Source organism: Amblyomma mixtum, chromosome 10 (genome assembly GCF_055824585.1).
Source record: "Amblyomma mixtum isolate Tamu chromosome 10, ASM5582458v1, whole genome shotgun sequence".
Classification (NCBI taxonomy): Eukaryota; Metazoa; Arthropoda; class Arachnida; order Ixodida; family Ixodidae; genus Amblyomma; species Amblyomma mixtum.
This window is the reverse complement of record NC_143021.1, coordinates 4,025,340-4,039,562: the sequence shown is the minus strand read 5'-3', so window position 1 is coordinate 4,039,562 and position 14,223 is coordinate 4,025,340. Positions and strand designations below refer to the sequence as shown.

At 47.9% G+C, this 14,223-nt stretch overlaps 1 protein-coding gene and 1 non-coding gene across 2 annotated transcripts in view; both read left to right on the top strand.

Moving 5' to 3' along the window:
• LOC149325010 (protein 5NUC-like) overlaps positions 1-14,223 on the top strand; it is a 93,828-nt gene that overhangs the window by 32,326 nt on the left and 47,279 nt on the right. The gene's annotated exons all lie outside the window — the stretch shown is intronic.
• TRNAS-CGA (transfer RNA serine (anticodon CGA)) lies at positions 11,720-11,791 on the top strand. The gene has a single exon. It is a non-coding gene; the product is annotated as a tRNA-Ser (tRNA).

Sequence of the window (14,223 nt, the reverse complement as noted above, 5' to 3'; positions counted from 1 at the left end):
TTCCCTGCGGAGGGGCTTTCTTTCTCCTCACGTAGAGTTGAAGGGCCGTTGCGCTAGGGCGTGCGCGCGCCCAGTGCCAGCGTTAGGGCTTAAATGGCAGACATGCCTCTGCTACTTGGACGATGTTCTCATCTTCTCCCAGAATTTTCCGTCTCATCCTCTCCGCCTGGTGAACGTTCTTCGCTGTCTCAGTGACCCTGGCCTGCAGCTGAACTTGAAAAAGTGTCGTTTTGGCGCTCGACAGCTCACTATCCTACGGCACGTCGTGTCCATGGATGGTGTACTCCCGGACCCTGTCAAGCTCCGCGCAGTTGCTGATTTCCCGAAGCCCACATCCCTGAATGAACTCAGAAGCTTTCTTGGCGGCCTTTGCTCCTACTTTCGCCGGTTCGTCAAGAATTTTGCTGCCATTATCGCCCGGCTGACACAAATTCTCGGTGGCAGCCACGACTTGTCTTCTTGGTCCGCTGCATGCGACGAAGGTTTTGCAACGCTGCGCCAGCTCCTCACCTCTCCTCCGATCTTGCGCCATTTGGACCCTTGCGCGCCTACAGAACTGCACACAGACGCCAGCGGCATTGATCTCGGTGCCGTTCTAGCTCAGAGGAAACCTGGTTTCAATGAGTGTGTCGTTGCATACGCCAGCCGTGCGCTCACAAAAGCGGAGACTAATTATTCCGTCACAGAAGAAGAATGTTTATTTATTTATTTATTTATTTATTTATTTACAGAAGACTGCTGGCTTTATTGCAAAGCCTTAAGCAGGAGTGGGTGTAAAATACACTTTGACAAAAAGAAAAACCTCCTTGAGGCACACGCAACTCAGCACACAATACCGAAAAAAAAAATGAACGACGGAAAGAAACAACATTACACAATATTAGACGAATCTCGCGTCAAAATGAGCACTGGGGGAAAGAAAAAAAAGGAAATGTTGAATGCTGCAAAATTGTTACAAATTCCTAAGCGACGCCGTAAACGACTCCACAGTAGAAGCCTCTACAATATTCGCTTTGAGGACATTCCATTCCCGCACAGTACGGGGGAAGAAAGAATTCTTGTATGTTTCAGTGTGGCATGAGTATTCCTTCACTTTTAAAGAATGGTAGGATCGTGTCGAACGACCCGGGACGAGCTCAATGTACTTGCTGCTGTTAATTCCTAATTTGTTGTGAACAATCATGAACATATATTTAAGCCTCTCGCGGTATCTCCTGAGCTGCAAAGACTCCAAATTTGCTTTCTCAAGTAGCATGGTAGGGGACGTCTGCCAGCTGTATGACTTACAAATAAATCGCACTGACTTTCTTTGAATACTTTCGAGTGTTTTAATGTTTTCTTTTGTATAAGGGTCCCACACAACAGAGGCGTATTCTAAAACAGGTCGGATAAAAGTTTTGTAAGCTAGTAACCTAATTTCCGGCGTGGAGTACCGGAGAGATCTTAAAAAGCCAAGTTTTTTCATAGCTTTATTTTTAATATTAGAAATGTGTTTGTTCCACCGTAGGTCAGAGCTAATCGTTAATCCCAAGTACTTCTAGCTGTCCACGGTAGACAGGGGATGGTTATTAATAGTATAGGCAAAACTTAATGGCTGCTTCTTCCGCGTGATAGACATTGAAACTGTTTTTTTAGTATTAATACTCATCTGCCACGTTAAGCACCAATCATGAATTTTAGCCAAGGCGTCATTAAGAAAAAGCTGGTCAGCAGGAGTTCGTATTTCATGATATAATACACAATCGTCGGCAAACAGCTTGATTTTGACAGGAATTTCTTTAACAATGTCGTTTATAAAAATTAAAAAGAACAATGGCCCAAGTACTGAGCCTTGTGGGATACCGGAGCTTACTAAAGCTGGGCTCGAACATGCATTGCCGATTGATATGTACTGAGATCGAGACGATAGATATGCCTGTACCCACGCCAACAGTAGATCGTTTTTCAAGATAGTCTTTAGCTTTAGCAAGAACTTTCTGTGTGAGACGCGGTCAAATGCTTTTTCAAAATCTAAAAAAATGACATCAATTTGACACCGGTTATCAATGGCTGCGGCAAAATCCTGAATCGTCTCCAGAAGTTGGGTCACTGTAGAGAAGCCTTTGCGAAAACCGTGTTGCCGATCGTCAATTACGTGATTGGTTTCCAGGAAGGCGGATATATGCCCAAAAAGTATATGTTCAAGTATTTTTGAAGAAGTACACAATAAAGATATTGGCCTATATGAGCTAAGTAGAGATGAATTTTCAGTTTTGGGAATGGGAATAATTTTGCCGTGCTTCCAGTCCTCCGGGAGTTCTGCACTTAACAGAGACCTCTTAAATATGAGCGTTAAGTACTTAGAACACCATTCGGCATATCTCACAAGAAACGTATTTGGTATGTCATCAATTCCCGGCGTCTTTTTTGCGTCACAACTGAGAAGCAGAGAGAAAACACCTTCTTCAGTTATAGAAACATCAGTAATAGGCGGACAATCTGAGTTAAAGTGGGGCTTTCTGCCATCATCGTGCGTAAACACAGTACAAAAGAAACGGTTGAAAGACGAAGCAATCTGTGTCGCATCAGTAATCAGTTCGCCGTCAACGACGACGCTGTACACAGGTTTCTTTTTCTTTGATAACTGCCGCCAGAACTTTGCAGGGGACGAAACAAGAAAGTTTTTCATGGATACACTAAAGTGATACTCTTTTGCTTTTTTGATACTTTGTTTTAAGTTCAAGCGCATATCAGATAGTTAAGCTGCATCAACTGCCGACTGGCTTCGTCGAAGTTTTTTGCGAACTCTCTTAATCTTTCGTCCCATGCGTACAAGTTCCCTCGTCATCCAAGGGCTGCTGGCGCGTAGGGTAATTACCCGGGTAGGCACAAAACGTGAAATACAATTCAGAGCAAGGTTCTTAAAGAAAACCCAGAGATTTTCTACTGAGCAGTCGCAGGATTCGTAAAGAACCACAAAATCTGAGAATGAAATATCAAGTAAGTCTAAGACTGCAACATCATCAGCACGCGAGAAGTTTGGCACAACACGTACCTCTTTCTTTTTATTTTTGGGATGAAGTAATGGAATGTTTAAAGATACCATAACATGGTCTGATATGCCTTCGAAATACTGAAGCAGAGGACCGCGACGAAAGACACCGTTACTAACGAAAAAAAGATCAAGAATGGATTTCTTATCGTTTTGTATACGCGTTGCTTGCTTTACTAATTGAGTTAAATCGTGATCAAGTACGATGTCTACCAGAAGTTCGGCTGATGTGCAGAGCGGCTCTGGAAACTGCTTGTCCCAATTGACGAGCGGCACGTTAAAGTCTCCAGCCAGCAGTACATTACTTGATTGTGATTTCGTAGTATATAAGAATTCATTGAGTTTCTCAAAGAAAACACCGTCACTTCGTGGCGGGCGGTAAAACGCGCCGATAACAAGACTAAGTTCATTTAGAATTAGTTTACAAATGACGCATTCAATTCCTTGTACGTCAGGTTGCCTGATTACTTGGAAAGATTCTTGAAAAATAATTGCAACACCACCACCGCGAGAAGTCCTGTCTTTGCGCATAATTCTGTATCCTGGTGGTGTAATTTCTTCGTCCGAGATATCGGAGTGCAGCCAGGTTTCGGTGATTATAATGATATGCGGTTTATGCGCCACTGCTATACTTTCCAAATCCTCAGACTTGTTCACAATGCTCCGGGCGTTAAACTGAATACATTTTAGCGATTTAGTTTGACTGTTCTCGATTCATTGGTCACTTTGTTTTCGATTCCGGCTGCCATGTTCTAGGACTCTTTCTTTGCTAGTGTCATCCCAAACAAACAGATCGTCACCAATTTTTATCTTGTTGTAGATTAGCTTAACCTTCTGACCGGCTTTTCGAATCTCTGCGGTGCTTTCCCAGAGATTCTTCCGTATCTGTCGCGTGGTATACGAAAAGTCTTCTGAAATAGAGTAGTCGGTGTCTTTTAGTTTCGAGCAGTTTTTCATTATGTTAACTTTCTCACGATGATCCATCAGCTTGATAATAACAGGTCGATGCTTGTTAGGTTGCTTGCGACCGATTCTATGAATTCTCTCGGCTGAAACAACTTTCGTGTCCATTTTGTCACAGAACACGCCTTTCAACACACTCTGTGACAGTTCTTCGTAAGTTTCATTCAGTTTTTCAGGAATTCCAAACACGATTACATTATTTCGCCTGCCCCGGTCTTCCAGGTCGACAAGCTTCCTTTCTAAGCCTGCAACTCGTGATTCTAGTTCCCGGCTTAAATCTCTGAATTCATTTATAGCTGATGTGAATTATTCCACTTTGTGCAATTTGGCCTCAATTTCGCCCAGTCTCCGCTGAATATCTTTCTGGCCTTCAAGGAGCTGGGTCAATAGCTGTTCAGTGGGTGGCCCAGGGTTGGACTCAACGTCGCCACACAGCATAAGAAGAGACAGTACGAAGTCACGACCAATAAAATAAACTTCAAGCACTCTACGTGGGCATGTCAGCTGGATAAGGCACACATTATTGGATCTGATTGTAGAAACATTGCTACTAACCTGCATGAAAAACAGGAATGGATTTGACATGGTGTCGACTGCACGCCAGCTGACATGCCCACTGAAGAAGGACGATGGCAGGAGGGCTTTTATATCGCGGTTCGTCGATGACGTCGATGAGGTTGCACGTGGCGATCCCCAGCAGTCGCTCAGATTCGGAAATTCCTTTTCTTTTGCGCAGTCTCCGTGCTGGCGTAGGCGTTCAGCGAGGATGAATTCCGTGTTCACAGCGCCGGCTTCCGCAGTCGAGGCGATTAGGGCAAACTGCATGAAAAACAGGAATGGATTTGACATGGTGTCGACTGGACGCCAGCTGACATGCCCACTGAAGAAGGACGATGGCAGGAGGGCTTTTATATCGCGGTTCGTCGATGACGTCGATGAGGTTGCACGTGGCGATCCCCAGCAGTCGCTCAGATTCGGAAATTCTTTTTCTTTTGCGCAGTCTCCGTGCTGGCGTAGGCGTTCAGCGAGGATGAATTCCGTGTTCACAGCGCCGGCTTCCGCAGTCGAGGCGATTAGGGCAAACTGCATGAAAAACAGGAATGGATTTGACATGGTGTCGACTGGACGCCAGCTGACATGCCCACTGAAGAAGGACGATGGCAGGAGGGCTTTTATATCGCGGTTCGTCGATGACGTCGATGAGGTTGCACGTGGCGATCCCCAGCAGTCGCTCAGATTCGGAAATTCTTTTTCTTTTGCGCAGTCTCCGTGCTGGCGTAGGCGTTCAGCGAGGATGAATTCCGTGTTCACAGCGCCGGCTTCCGCAGTCGAGGCGATTAGGGCAAACTGCATGAAAAACAGGAATGGATTTGACATGGTGTCGACTGGACGCCAGCTGACATGCCCACTCATTGGCGATAATTTTAGCGATCACAAAATTTCGCCCTTACTTATATGGGCGCCCGTTCGATGTCATTACAGATCACCATGCCCTTTGCTGGCTGTCGACACTCAAAGATCCGTCTGGACGCCTGGCTCGTTGGGCTCTCCGTTTACAAGATTACGACGTTCGGGTCATCTATCGTTCCGGTCGTAAACACTCCGATGCCGACGCTCTCTCGCGCTCCCCTGTGACCTCTCATCCTGACCCACCATCTATTACCAGCTTCACACCTTTTTTTCACACTACTTATATGGCTTCTGAGCAGCGCAAGGATCATTGGATTACTTGTCTTCTGCATTTCTTAGCCAACCGCTCAGCGCGCCTCCCTTCTAGAGCACTCCGACGTCAAGCTCATCACTTTGTCTTGCGTGACCAGCTGCTGTACCGTCGGAACTACCTCCCCGATGGTCGCAAATGGCTGCTCGTGATTCCAAGGCATCTCGGCTCCGCCATTTGTGCTAGTTATCACGACGACCCGCAATGTGCTCATGCCGGTCTGCTGAAAATTTTTACTCGCCTGCGCCTTCGGTATTATTGGCGGGATGTGTACCGTGTTGTCCGCCAGTACATACGCTCTTCCCTGGAATGTCAGCGTGGCAAGAACCCACCACCGCACTCACATGCTCCTCTGCAACCGTTGCCGTGTCCAGCCCGGCCATGCGACCGTGTTGGAATTGAACTTTATGGCCCTCTTCGCAGCACTGCCGCAGGGCACCGCTGGATTATCGTCGCCATTGATCATCTCACTCGCTAAGCGGAAACTGCCCCGTTACCAGCTGCGACGGCCTCTGACGTGGCCGGCTTCATACTCCAGAACATCATTCTTCGTCACGGTGTGCCTCAGGAATTACTCAGCGATCGGGGTCGCGTCTTCTTGTCCGGCGTCGTGGAAGCCCTTCTTCGGGAGTGTCATATCGTTCATCGCACGACGTCTTCGTACTATCCGCAGACGAACGGCATGACCGAGCGCTTTAACCGGACCCTCGGCGACGTGATGGCCAAGTACATTTCTGCCGACCACTTCGACTGAGACAGCGTCCTTCCTTTCGTTACCTACTCTTACAACTCTGCAACCCAAGCCACTACTGGTTCTTCCCCGTATTTTCTTCTCTACGGACGCGAGCCTTCCTCCATCATGAACACCATACTTCCTTACCGCCCGGATCCATCCGAATTTACAACCGTCTCTCAGGCCGCTGCGCATGCCGAAGAATGCCGTCAACTCGCCCGTTCTTTTACTTCACACGACCAGCACCGTCAGAAAAGCTCCCACACCGCTTCTCCCGGTCTGCCACCGCCCTATCTTCCTCAATCCTTGGTTTGGCTTTGGGTGCCCTCCTCCATCCCAGGACAGTCTACAAAACTGCTGAGCTGCAGGGCCCCTATCGCGTTGTTTAGCAGACATCCCCAGTTAACTATCTCGTGGAGCCCATCACGCCTTCGTCTGATCATCGCGGCCGCTGCCGTGAAATTGTGCACTTAGACCGCCTCAAGCCCTACTACGACCCAGCTATCGTCTCGTGCCCTTAGGCCGCCAGGCTGGCGCCTTTTCACCCAGGGGGGGGGGGGGGGGGGGGACTGTAAGAAAGAGAGTTGGGGTTTGATGCCCCAGCAGCTCGCGCCGACGAAGGCGAGAAAGAAGAAAGAAGGCCAAGCTGACGAAGTTCTGGTTTGCGCTTCCGAACGCCGGTCTGCTGCGCAGCACCCCTGGAACAAGGACTGTGGCCGTCCATACTAACTGTGCTAGTACCCACATTACATTTAGTTCAATTTGCATTTTTGGGTCCGAGTTGGCCATTTTTTGCTAGCCACGCTCATTCCTCCAGTCGTGCAACTATCCATCTCTGGCGACAGTAGTTTCCCCTTTTTTTCCTCGTAAGCATAAAGAAACAAAAGCTGAGAGCAGTGCTATTCGCACACCGTTTTTCTTTCACCGCCTTCTCTTCAAAGATCGTCAATCAGGCCGAGTTCACAGTTCCCTCGCAATGAACTTCACGCTGACACGCCAACAGTCCTGCTACGTAACGACGCCACACTCTGAAGACCCCTTCAATATATGTCCGTCCTCCTTTCCTCTTTTGGTGTCTGTGATTCCTCTCCGCACCTACACCTACAACCCGCCGCGGTGGCTCAGTGGTTACGGTGCTCGGCTGCTGACCCGAAAGACGCGGGTTAGATCCCGGCCGCGGCGGCCCGAATTTCGATGATGCCGAAATTCTAGATGTCCGTGTGCTGTGCGATGTCAGTGCAGAATAAAGAACCCCAGGAGGTCGAAATTTTCGGACCCCTTCACTACGGCGTCCCTCATAGCCTGAGTTGCTTCGGGACGTTAAACCCCAATAAACCAAACCAAATTAAACCGATCTCACCTCCTGGTGTAGAAGCTGCAATGACCGGTGATGATCGTTGAAGATCCGTCTGCTGTCTATTGTGCCGTCGTTCTTCTTTCTTGATGTCCGGTTTTCCACTCCTCTTCGCCACCCAAGGGCAAACGCTCCTTGTGAGGGGACCAGCTCGACGTCTTCTGAACCTGCGTTGCCTCTGTCTTCCTCGTTCCTTTCGCAAAGCAGTGGTCCCTTGTCTTGAATCCTGTCGGCTAAACCAGTCGCGAATTTTTCACTCTCTCGTCGATGTTCACCTGGTGTTGACGTGGAGTGGTCGAGGGCGAGTCACGTGAGTGATCCTGGGGACGTACTTCGCGACGGGAGAGTTCAGACATGTGTGCAGTTCTTCGGGTAGTGAGGCACTTGGAAGGCTTCCAACAAGAAATTATTTATTACAATATATATGCACAACTGTTTACATATGCCGAAAGACTTCGGCCTCTCCGCTTTAACTAAAAAAATAATACCCAAACCTTCCACGACTCCGGACCACCACTGGCCACCACGCGGCCAACCCTTCCGGCCGCCGCTCAAGTAACTCGCGTCTCCAGCTCCACGCTCGGCCCCAGGACCACCAGCGGCCGAACACACCCAACCTCCGGCGCTCTCCTACGCGCGCACCCATCTCGTCGCATTCCCGCCAGGACTCCGTCCTCAGGTAATAGACAATCCTCCCACCAAAACTTATTCTTTAACTAATACATGACTTTTTCGCCATCGTTTAGACCTAATATACGAGGTCTGTTAGAAAAGTAGCCGACCTTTGGCGGAAGAAAAAAAACTGGCATAACTGGAGCGTTGGAAACCTAATCACCTTCAAAGTAGTCGGTTTGGGACTACACACACTTCTCCCAGCGGTGCTGCTATTGTTGGAAGTATTCCGTAAATGCCCTTTTCGGAATAGAGTTTAGCTCAGCTGTCGCTGCAGCCATAATGTCCTCTCTTGTCTGAAATCGCGCTCTTTTCAATGACCTCTTGATTTTGGGAAACAGCCAGAAGCCGCAGGGGGCCATATACACAACACTTCTCTGTTTTTATGTATGCTGACGACACTGCTCTTCTATGTGCTCATGAATCTACAACGGATCTTATTAGCACCGCAAACCGAGAATTGGAAACTTTGTGTAGCTGGTTTATTTCAAATAAACTTGTTGTAAATGTTAATAAGACAAAATGCATAATATTTAGGGGCTCCAGAAAAACAATACATGAAAACCTGCCTTCCGTGCAATGGCTGGGAACACCTATTGCACTTGTCAATAACATCACTTATCTTGGAATAATTCTAGATGAGAACCTGCACTGGAAGCCATACATTCAGGCGCTTTGTAAAAAGTTAGCTGCAGCATGCTTTGCACTCTACAAATGCCGAGATTATTTTGGTAATGACATACTCAGAACTATTTATTTCTCAATTTTTCAAAGCCAGTTATCATATTGCATTGAATCATGGGGCCACACCTACCAATCTTATTTGGAACCACTTAGGGTCTTGCAAAAAAGGGCAATTCGATTCATTTCACATTCAGGATACAACGCCCACACTGCTCCTCTTTTTAAACAGATGGATATACTGCCACTACAATCATTACTTGAATACAGGACTGTCTTGACAATACACACATGCCTTACAGACAATTACCCGTTACACTCATCGCTATTCTGTATCCCACCACTATGCACTCGCAACGCCACTCATAGAAATTTCCTTCTTCCGAAAACAAAAAATGTCTATGGAGAAAGAAGGATGGCCCATGTTGGTATTAAGCTGTGGAACAAGCTTCCAAGTGAACTCAAACATTGTAAAACTTTTCCTGTGTCACTGAAGAAATATTATAAACAATGAGTGAAGCCACCGCTTTTTTTCTTTTCATGCATCTTTGTGTGTTTGTATCTGTTTGTAAAAGAGGCTTGGTGCTCTGAATATTGTTGCTCTATGTACCCATTTATGTCTTTCTAATTTCATGAGCTTTTATATGAATGTAATTAATTTTTGTTATGCCTGCAATTTTCTTTGAAACTGAATTGCATGGATCCCAACTAGCTTCCAGCTAGGGATCCAGATGTTTTAACAAGCATGCCTTGTATGAATGTTGAGAAATAAAAATTGAATCAATCAATCAATCAATATCAGGAGAGCAAGGAGTCTGTTGAACTTCAGAAGTCTGGTTTTTCGCCAAAAAGTCCGAATCAAGTGCGAGGAATGTGCTGGGGCATGGTCGTGATGGATGCGCCAATATCCTGTTGACCTCAACTCCGGTCTCTTGCGCCACACAGCACCATGTAGGCGACGGAGGACATCCCTGTAGTACTCTTTGGTCATTGTTTGATCCTGTAGAGTGCGTACTCGTGGTGTGCCACACAGGAGTAGTCAAAGAAAGCAGTCAACATCACTGTGACATTGCTGCGCTCTTGGCAGGCCTTCTTTGGTCTTGGCGACGTGGAATGCTTCTACTACGACGACTGGGATTTGGTTTCCGGGTGTCACAAAATTCGGCGCATTTTTGAAGCAAACAAAGAAAAACAGCGCCGCGCGGACGCGTCTCGCCGGCGCGAGACGAACGGGGGAGGAGGAAACCCCTGCGGAGCGCCTAGCCTGTGTGCGTGTGCTCCCTCTCCCCTCCACCACCGCTCACCGACACGGCGTGCACCGAGGGAATGAGTCATCCACGCCGAAGATTTCTCTCGAACATGCGAGTCGGTTCTACTGCTGACCGGGGGAAAAGGGCGTAGCCTTACGTGCACTAAGACACGTCCCCCTCGCCCGTCGGCGGCGGCGCCACGACAGAACTAGCCAGAACCTTCGCGAAACATCTCCTGACTTTAACCAATGAGGACGAGCGGCCGGAGAGAGAAAGAAAGGGAAACTACACTGGAGATGCTGCGTGTATGTGCGCGCCTACTTTGGCGCGTAGAACAAACAGACGTGAGAGCGAGCCTATAAAAGAAGGACGTTAACCGCTGTCAAGCAGTCCGAACCGCCGTCTAAGCTTCGTCGAAGCGCGCCCGTTGGACTCCCGGGGAAAACACCACTCGGCCAGCATCGGACCAACGAGGCAACGTTCGCCAGCCTGCGGGACGGCATCGTCGTGGAACTCTGGTCGTCGGACTGCCGCAGTGCCCGGTGAACAAATTGTGTTTTGTTTGTTTACCTCTCTCTCGTGTTATGAGAAAGAAGCCAACAGCCACAGAAACCAACGGACACAGGGGATTTTTTTTTTTTTGTGGTGTTGACCAATTTAGAATAATACTGAATATGTTACCGCTTAAAGCTAATTGATAAGAAAAGCAGAAGAAAAAACAACCACTGCCGCCGGTGGGATCCGAACCCACGACCTCCGAATTTCGCGTCCGGTGCTCTACCAGAGGTAGAGCACCGGACGCGAAATTCGGTGGTCGTGGGTTCGGATCCCACCGGCGGCAGTGGTTGTTGGTAGAGCACCGGACGCGAAATTCGGAGGTCGTGGGTTCGGATCCCACCGGCGGCAGTGGTTGTTTTTTCTTCTGCTTTTCTTATCAATTAGCTTTAAGCGGTAACATATTCAGTATTATTCTAAATTGGTCAACACCACAAAAAAAAAAAATCCCCTGTGTCCGTTGGTTTCTGTGGCTGTTGGCTTCTTTCTCATATTTATAACGAGCCCCTCATTTCCCTCCCCTTGTTTGCTTAATTGCTTAGCGAGGGTCTCGGTTCTGGCAGCCATGATGCCATAGGAAGCGTAAGAGGGTTCTCACACAGCTTCCACTCTCGCCGTTAGATGACGTTCTACGTCACACCAGCGGTACCTCAGGACGTGCTACGTCCGCCGCTTACGAACGCGGGTGGCGCTGATGAACACTCTCAAGATAGGTTATTTGTAAACATAAATACCCCCGAAAGCAGAAGACTTGACAGCCGTCGCCGTAGCTCAGAGGTAGAGCACCGGACGCGAAATTCGGAGGTCGTGGGTTCGGATCCCACCGGCGGCAGTGGTTGTTTTTTCTTCTGCTTTTCTTATCAATTAGCTTTAAGCGGTAACATATTCAGTATTATTCTAAATTGGTCAACACCACAAAAAAAAAAAAAAAAATCCCCTGTGTCCGTTGGTTTCTGTGGCTGTTGGCTTCTTTCTCATATTTATAACGAGCCCCTCATTTCCCTCCCCCTCTCTCGTGTTAGTGCACTTTAGGTGCAATATTGTCTTTGTACTGTAGTCTCTCTCTCGAGTTTAACTTTGCACGAGTTGCACTTTTCTGTTAATCACTTTGTATGTGTCTGTACTAGTGATTGTGTAATCCTCTTTATCGTCCCATCGCTGTATAAACCTTGTTTTGTTTTGTGCACCTTTGGCTCCGACCCATTCTCTGGCTTGCGACCAGCGAAGGCTGGGCACCGAACGCCCAAAAAACCTGTTGTCACTTGGTAGCTGGTCTCCGCTGAGCTTGCCACGCTGAGTCGAGGCCATCTCCTTTGAGTCCGAGACCGCTACCCCCACACGCTCTAAGGGTGTCTGGGAGCTTCCCACGTAAAAGTGCGCGAAGTGTGGGGGACACCAGGTCGTACCCGCACACCCAAGACTCGTCGCCATTGATTACGGTGTTGATGAAGTCGGGGTCACTGTTTGTGGAATTCAGCATGTTCTGTGAGACTTCAACACGAAGCTGCATAAGTTGTTTTTGGTCCACCGTGAGCAGCTTCGGAGCGAATTTCACCGCAACTCTCTCCATGACCAAATCTTCGGTGATTATGGAATGTGCAGAAAAATTGCTGATGTCCACCTCTCCCGCAGTTTCTCGGAGAGTCACACGACGGTCCCGCATCACCACAGAGTTCATTTCGGCAATGACCTGGTCATTTCGGCATGTTGATGGCCGATCGGAGCGTGGCTCGCTCTCCACCGATGTGCGGCCGTCTTTAAACCAATTGTACCACTTTTTAATTTGTGTGCTTCTCATAGCATCTTCACTGACAGCCGTACTGAATATTCCGAACGGTTTCCACTTGGCTGTCGTTCAGTTTCTGGCAACATTTGATGCAGTAACGTTGCTCCTGTCGCTCCTCCATTTTCCTTGGAATAAAAAACCGACGAGAGCACTGCGCACTGCCTCACCCAAACGCTGCGACCCAGCGACTGACGCTATCGGCGGGCGGGAAAAAATTCGTGCATGCGCACGAATGTTCAAGGTCGGCTGATGCAAGCGCGCTTGTTTCATATCTATCAGGTGTTCGAAAAAAAAAATAAAGTCGGATACTTTTCTAACAATCCACGTATGTCACAACGCAAAAGACAAGTACACAATATGAAACACACGCCTCGCTGTAAGCCGCCGTGGCTAAGTAGAGGATACTACAGCGAGAAGAAACCAACGGAATTTAAAGCACACGCCCCACTGTTAGCTGCTCTGGTTAGCGAGCAAGAACGAAAACAAGCACAGCGCCAGTCCACCCGAGCCACCCTGGCGTCGTCTCGTGTTTCGAACCTACTTCCGAAAAAAAATCATTCCTCACCCCCTTAGGCCGAGAAACACGACCCTCGCACGCGGTGCCGTTTCCAGTCTTTCCCCTTTTGTCGGCGCATTCTCCTCCTCCCCCTCGGCGGCACTCTCACACTCTTTACCACAACGTACGCTAGTTGCATCGTGACAAGGCCCAACAATGACTGCATATTAAATCGAAACGGGGTGGCCTACTACTTGCTTTAGGTCACTTCTAAATGCAATGTCCAGAAATACCTGCAGCAATAGACAACAACTTAGTGAAGATACAAATAACAAACGGCTGAGGGGACAGCCCTGACACACCGAACGCGAAACGTTAATGGGGCCCCTGAACTCTTGTTAACTATCATTCTCGTCGTGCAGCTTCGATGCGCCAAGGCTACACCCTCACGAATAACATTACCAACTGGACTCAAAGTGGAAAAAAAATCGTTGTCCAATCAATGTGCAGAAAGGCCACGCAGCCATTATTGTCGAGTGCAAAATGCTGGGCTAGTTAGTTCATATTAAGGCGGAAGCCTTTAATGCCTCATCATTGTAAGCAGGAGTTGTCGACAGAAAATGTCACGCTTTTCAATTGGTCGAAATGCTCGTGACGTCACAGTGCGCGAATTTCAAATGGGGCCAATTGTACTTTGGCTAGTACCCATGCAACCAATCAAAGGGATCGTATAGTGATGCTCCAACTAAGTTGGACTGAGTTTAGTTAATTGCTTAATTAATCAATTAGCCTAATTAAGATAGAGGAGAATGAAGAGGTCAGAAGAAACAGGAAAAAAAAAAAGACGCGCGCCGCAGCGACAACAGCGTCCGCGGAAGAAGACGCTGCTGAAAAAAACGATTAGAAAAAATTTATTTACATATGTACACATGCCAAGGTTACAAGATACATTCACATTTACAAAAACACATGACATTAAGTA